The 7,693-nt window shown below is 39.7% G+C and overlaps 1 pseudogene; it reads right to left on the reverse strand.

The window, feature by feature from the left end:
* LOC111527054 overlaps nt 1-7,440 on the reverse strand; it is a 127,942-nt pseudogene extending 120,502 nt beyond the window's left edge.
* Nucleotides 7,441-7,693: the final 253 nt, after the last annotated feature.

Here is a 7,693-nt window from a genome sequence, read left to right on the forward strand (position 1 = left end):
TAATCTAGCATTTGTTAACCAATGATGTCCTTTGGTAGTCATTAAAGTTACCACAGCATGGGGAGCCTTTATATTCAGGTATTGCCTAAGGGTTAGATAATCTGCTTCTTGTGCTAAGAGGGTCATTGCTGCTAGGGCCCTTAGACCTGGGGGCCAGCCTTTGGAAACTCTGTCTAGTTGTTTTGAGAGATAGGCCAGTGGCCTTTGCCAGGGCTGCACAGTCTGGGTTAAAACTCCAACTGCCATTTTTTCTCTTTCTGACACATAGAGATTAAAGGGTTTTGTCAGGTCAGGTAGCCCCAGGGCTGGGTCCAACATGAGTTTTTCTTTTAACTCATGAAAAGCTCATTGCTGTTGGTTGTAATAGATGTAGTTTATCTAATTAACTGTCACCTACCAAAATATTGACTCAAATCCTGCAGCTATATGATTTCAAGCTTTAACTTTATCTGGTATTCCTCATGGGACGCCAATTACATCTAAATAGACATGAGTGTTAAAAAGTCCCATAAGGGGCTTCTCTCACTTAACGATATCTTTTTTTCCTTCTGGTTGATGATACGCCAGGGTGAAAGGGATAGCCAATTGGACTAAAGTACAAGTGCCACTCAAGTTATTCAGCAGAGTGCCCAATAAAGGTCCACCACAATACCAGCACACATCCGCTCGGGGATGAACAAGAGCTGACTAATTGATAAGCTCTTGAAAATTCTTAAGCTCACTGCATCCTTTCAGGTCTCCAAGGAACACTAAATTTCCTCCCTGTCATGAGAGACACGAAGTGAACTTAGTGTTAGGAGACGGAGGCTGGTTGGCCCTCAGGGACTGACCTGCAGGGTGCCGGTCTTTGGGATATTGGCATGACTTATTACTCCAGGTTGTAGGATCCTGGAAAAGAGTTACCATGCAGCCCACACCTGCTCGACTGAAGGACCACCTTAGTGGAAAGGGGACAATCTGGGCCTCTGGTCTGCCATGTGCACAAGCATAACTATTGCTTTTGTTTAACATGCAGATGGAATATTTGATCCATTTTAACCAGGCATTTGCATCTTGGCATCCTGTCTTAATTGCTAAAGTTTGTTTTATGTCTTTAACTTCTATGATCCTCTAGTAAAACTGAATGTATGGTTTTAGGAAAGTACAAAAGCCGGTTGGGGCAGTCCATCCTTGCTCTTTAGTGGTCCACAGAACGTTGGACCAACCATGGCATGAAAGCTCTACATCGGCGGGCAAGACTCCTGGTTGGCACAGGGGTCTTTATCTAAATCTCCCTGGATGAAATGGTCCTAGTTTACTAATGCCTAGTCTGAGGAGAGTCAGGAGGGACAGAAGTCCTTTTCTGAAGTAGAAAGCTTTGACTTGGCAAGTCCTCACAGGGTATAACAAGGCAAGCATTAAATGCAATAGTTTGAGGCAAAATTGACTTGGTTATGTTAATAACTAGATGGTTAGCAATAGAATGAGGAAAGAAGAAAGAGTAATAGAATAGATGAAAAGAGTTAAATTTTTCTTAGCTTTAGTTTGGTAGGGTTTTTGCCTGGGACTATGGGCCACGACTCTGGAGGGGGCGGCGCTTTCTTGACTCAAGTGTGATGAGTCCATCTTTTTTTATTTTTATGCTGTACGAACAGCAGCCTTGGTGGTTAGCAGCACAAGGTAGGGTCCTTCCCAGGCTGGCTCGAGCTTTAGGCTGGTGCTGGTTTACCAGAAATACTAGGGGTGGTACATGTGCTAAAAGACTTTTAGTTTTTGAGAGAAAGGAAAGTGGAAGATAAACCAAGTATATAATTTTTAAGAAAATGGCCTTTTGTTTTAAATGTGGGGACCTTGGCAGTGGACTTTATAGTCTTTAGTGCCTTTTTACTGAGAAATTTCCTTTAGCACCTATTTTTATTAGTTTTTAAACTACAGAAAGCCAAATACCATGTTACATTTAACAATGCTTCTCGTATGATTTTTATACCAGATAAGCTAAATTTTATCTTTATATTAGTGTGTTATTAATGTTAAACCTAATTTTAATAAAACCTCATAGGCATATTTATCTAATTTTTAAGGTTTGACCATAAGGTAAGATTTCATAGACTCTTTTTAACCTTTTATAATTTTTGCTAAAGAGCAGATTGGTGCTTTAAGAAAAACCTGTTATGCTTTCACTTTAATGTCCAGTTCACAGAAAAACTGGATGATACTTCTTTAGCTTATATGTTTACAGACAGAATTTTTTTTACAATTAGTGTTTTAAAACTTGCCTAAACCTTCAAAACCGTAATTTTTTTTAACTTTTTAATGTAGGTAAAAATGTACATTCTTATGCCTCCTTATAATCCTTTTACCAAAGATATATTTTCTTTTCTTATACACCTTGCACAAAACTGTTTTTTTTTTTTTTCCTCAAGAGTTTTACATTCCGGAGGCCTAGTTACTTTTAAATTATACAACATTTTTTGCATAAATCCTTTTTTATAACATTTTTCTCTTTCATGACTTTCGCAGACAATTCTTCGACATGCCTCAATTTTCTGATTTATTACAAATATTTCTTTCTTAAAACAACCAGTTAATTTATTTCAGGACAAGAATTTACTATATAATACTCTTTTTATATAAATTCCGCCCCCCCTTTTTTTTTCCTTTTTTTTTTTTTTCTTAGGATACTTCTGAATTGGTGAGGTGCGCTCACAATGAGGTTTCCTCTAAAAGTTACTTCTTTTACTTTTTGTTTGTTTGTTTTGGTTTTTGTTAGCAAAGTAGTTCCCGCTACAGATTGAATGCATTTGGGTGCTGGTTACTGGGTGAAGGATTTTTGATAGCAAGGCCTCAGTGCTTTCGGGATACGCCCTTGTTTACACTGACAACAAAGTGGTATTGAAGTGTTATAGGGTTACGGAGAATACCCTCAATGATTAATTATAGGTTTTAAATTTACCTTGGCTTTTAAAAGAATAAACTTTTTTTTTTCTTAACTACTTGCATATATCTCTTTCTCTTTCTTTCTTTGACTTTGTCTCTCTGACTTTACTTTTGCCTCTGTCTCTTTCTCTCTCTCTCCTTGACTCCCTCTTTGTCTCTTCCTCTCTCTCTTTGCCTCTTTTCCTCTCTCTTTCCTTTCTCTCTGTCTGCTGGTCTTTCCTTGTCTCTGCCAGCCGCTTACGCTGCTGTTCTCTCAACCACTGTGTGTTGGGGGTGGCGGGGGGGGAGGTCTAAAACCAGCTGTAACTACTTGTCTATGTAGAGGAACTGGTCTGGGTTCCCTGGCTTACAGGTTACCTTGTGCCACACCTTTGAAACAAGGGGCTTGTCCAGGCTTCCTTCTAATGGCCAATCTACCTCTAATGCTGACCAGTCTATCTTACACAAAGTTTTAAGTTTTCCTAGAGTCACAGTACTCCATAGTCTCCTTTAAATTCTTTTTTGAAATTTTTCAACATAGTTCCTAATAGGGTGGGCTTATTTATGCAGGAGCTATGCTTCTTCGAGACAAAACACCGGGCTCACACCACAGGCACACCACAAAACAAAAAACGGCTAAAAAGGCACACACACACTTTAGCAGTTAGCAACAAACCAAAATCAAAACCAAAATCAGAGTATCCAGATCCAAGCCAGGTCAAAACCGAAACCAAAGTATCAAGCAATCCAAGTGAAGTCAAAAACAAAAACCAAAGGGCCGGTACAGGCACACCGTGCGTGATGAGGCCACGCTTCCGCTCAAATGGAGTAGGCAAGTTTCCAAGACCAATCCTGTCAAGCAATTCAAACCAAGTCAAAACCAAAACCAAAGTGCCGATAAAGGCAAGCCATGGGTGATGAAGCCACGCTTCCACTCAAACAGAGTGGGCAAGTTTCAAAGACTGGTCTTATCAAGTTTTAGATGTCCAGACTCCAAGTGCCCGTTCCTTCCCAGTGTTCAGCCACTGCATTGATCCTCCACAGGCGTCTGCCACATACTGCTCTGGTGAGGTGTCCCACCAGGGCAAATGCCTACCTGGGAGCGCTCTCAGGGTCCGCTTCGCTCAGGCTGGTTGGAGTCCCCCACGGGGATGTTCCACAGGGCAGGTTTAAGCAGTCTAAGGAGCTGCCTCGACCATCTGTCAATCACCTGGCTTTCCCAGTCAGAGAATCAATGTAGCAGGACAAGCCGTAGAAAAACTCCTCAGACACCAAGTTAAAGAAAGAAGGGGTTTATTCAGCCAGGGGCATCGCAAGACCCCTGTCTCAAGAGCCAAGCTCCTCGAGTGAGCAATTCCCGTCGCTTTTAAGGGCTCACAACTCTAAGGGTGTGCACGTGAGAGGGTCATGATCAATTAAGCAAGCAGGAGGTACGTGACTGAGGGCTGCACGCACCAGTAATTAGATCAGAACAAAGCAGAATAGGGATTTTCACAGTGCTTTTCTATACAATGTCTGTAATCTACAGATAACATAATTGATTAGGTCAGAGGTCGATCTTTAACTACCAGGGTGTGGCACCCGGCTTTCTGCTTGTAGATTTCATTTCTGCCTTTTAGTTTTTAGTTTTTCTTTCTTTGGAGGCAGAAATTGGGCATAAGACAATATGAGGGGTGGTCTCCTCTCTTAATTACAAGTGGAGTTCAGAAAACGTGTGACTTCTTCAGAGTTACATAACCTATAAATGGCAAAGTTGGGTTCTGAACTGAGATCTGCTAATTCAACATTTTCCTACTTATTTTGCTGAAGAAATCTCTTTTCATAGAACACTTGCAAACATCTTGCAGGACCTGTTTCCTACAGACAACCGTTTGGAAAGCATTATTCTAATTCCAATTTCAATCAACTTCCCATTATACCACAGATGTCCTAAACAAGCTATGATTAAACTATATTTAAAACAGCACAGAAATTCAGGCTATCAAAATTAAATTAGTCACAGCATTCCATTTTGTTACTTTAGGTGAAGGACTGAGTTAAAAGGATTACTTCAGAAATGTCTATATTTAAACATCCTTAGCTATTTTTATCCCAAACATATTAACTTTCATAATTTGATTCAGACGCAACTAGTTCTTATATACCTAATTCGTGAATATTTTAAAAAAAAAATTATCTCCTCAGTTACCTCTCTGTTCCCTTAACCATTAGGACCAGATGGTATGGCTGGCAGCCAAAACTAATATGCATCTTTACAAATGTACACAAGATGGGGAAGAGATGCTAGTCAATACCATAATCTTAGAATTGTAGTGTCAGAAAACAAGTTCATGAGGGAACACACAAGGACAACAACAAGAGCACAAAACCTAATTTATATGCGTATTTTTCCATGTAAATTAATGGAACCTGCCTGAGTTCAGGGCAGGCCTATTGCCTTAGGTCCCTTTAGATTTTGGCATTTACTGTGAAACTCTACTTATGTGGTGTTGACTGAATGTAATGTAGTGTTTTAAGTGCTTTCTACTTTGTAATGTATTCATATATCCAGGCATTGAAGTAGGTTCTATTATTACCGCTTTTTGACAGGTAAGGATATTAGGACATGGAATACTAAGTAACTTGACCAACATTGCATGATTAGCAAATAGTAGAGTCTGAGCTGAACAATGGCCATCTGCAGCTGGCCCCTGCTCTCATCCATAGCCACCAAACTGCCTTCCAAGACCTCCAGGAAGTCATTCACACCTTTCTAGTTGTTCATCCCTCCCTTTTCAGAATTCAGATAGATGTTTCTTAAGCTCTCTCTCTCTCTCTCCTGTTTTCTCTAGATCTCAAACTTTTTTTTTCTTTTTTGGAGCAGATTGACTAATTTCCTTTTATGTATTTAGCCTGAGCATTATCTATCATTTAATGTCTTGAATGAATGGGAGAAGGAGTAGAACTAGAAAGCATGCCTTCCTCATCCTCTCAATGCTTAACGGAATTTTCTTTTTGTATAGTGAGTTCAGAAGGACAACAGAGCTGACAAATGCAAACAAAAGAACCTATGCAAGCTTTTCCAACTTCTGTAAATATTTCATGTTATGTGGACCAAAGCAATGATAATAAGACCAATTCGACTGATACATTTAGGCATTAGCCTTCTTTTAGTTGACTTAATTCTCTTTTTTCTGGATGCCTTAGTACTTTCGAAGCCAGATTTGTCCTTGATAGCCTAAGGATTAATTTTTGCATTGGGAGTAGCGTAACTAAATACTCAAGAATCTAGAAATAGAAGCAGAAAATCTTAAAATTATTGTATACAAGTCTGGATGTCAACATTTCAATGTTATTTCTTTGTTCCATGAGGATTCTAGTATAGGAAGATCATCAGAGATAGCCTCCCTTCCTGTGAACAGTGAGGTATATTCCACTAATCTTTTAAATCTAACCCATAGGCAACTATCTTGGTATTCAGCTCTGATTGGAGTATTTCCTTAGTCTGCTCAGCACTTTCCCAGTGGCCTCTCCCTAGGGGCTCGTAGCTTCAAGGCTATGACTCTTTAGAGCAACTGGTACTCAGTCCCCTTGTTTTCCATTTCTGTGAAGCATCTTATCAAATAGTTAGCTTGTCGCTAGTTACCTGGAAATAAAGGACACTTTAAGTATGGAGAAGAAAAGCTGCTCATCTTTATTTCAAGATTATGTCCAGAGATGCAACTCACTGACATTCTGACAAAAGATATTCTGAAAATAAAAGATCAATCACCTTAAATGTGGCCCAGAAATTCCTGCTGTTTGGCTTTTACAGCTAGTGCCAAAATCTAAAGGGGCCTATGGCTTCAGTAGGAAAAAAAGAAAGACACATGCATTTTATATGTGACTATGGATCCACTGTGTGCAGAATGTCAAGACTTGGGACAAAAGCATTCAGTTATAAAAATTCATTCTTTTGTTTCTCTACACTACAGCCTTGGGGAAAACAATGCTTTATTTTTGTTTGTTTTACATTTTGTTTCATTTTTTTCTTTCTGAGCCAGTATTTACTGAGTGTTTTTACTGGGCTGGGCAATTCATCCGGATTTCTTATTTAATCCTCACAGCAGTGCTCTGAAGAGATAGGCATTCCTATCAGCATCCTCATTACATTACAGACAAGAGAACAGATTTCAAAAGGTTAAATAACTTGTCCAAGGCCACACAATTAATACTGATCCTACCAAAGTTCAGATGCTGTCAGCTTAGCACCATGTTATGCTGCTCTCAAGACCCTGCTTTGGGACTTAAAATCATTCATCCTTTCTCTCCTCAGAAATTCCTTGGAAGCTCAAGGTGTTCTTCATCCCACTCCTGTCTACTCCTCACGGCCACTCCAGCCTTGTTGCTTCCAGGACCTCAGGGCTTACCACAGCTGTTGCTGCTACCACAACAGCCGTTGCTGCCAGAGTGCCAAAGTAGAAGGAATGTTTTCCCTTGAGTGATTTCAGATCTATACTTAAGGCTGCCCACATTCCCCACACGTCCCTCCAAGTAAAATGGTTTCTTCGATTTCACAATCACCATTCTCAAACATACACACAACATATGACCAGCTTCTCAGGACAAATAATCATAATATTATTCTTGAGTGCTTGCCATATGACATTATTTTGTTTAATGTACTCAGCAACTCTGTAGGCTATTTTACATACTAGGAAAGAGCGGGTTGAGAAATGAAAGCAGAAATGGAATATGACCTTATTTTATACTCAACAAAAGCACCTTTCCATTGATTAAAGTCTGGTATTTCCTGTTGGGGATACATTTTCCACTGCCA

This window comes from Piliocolobus tephrosceles, chromosome 19 (assembly GCF_002776525.5).
Source record: "Piliocolobus tephrosceles isolate RC106 chromosome 19, ASM277652v3, whole genome shotgun sequence".
Taxonomy (NCBI): Eukaryota; Metazoa; Chordata; class Mammalia; order Primates; family Cercopithecidae; genus Piliocolobus; species Piliocolobus tephrosceles.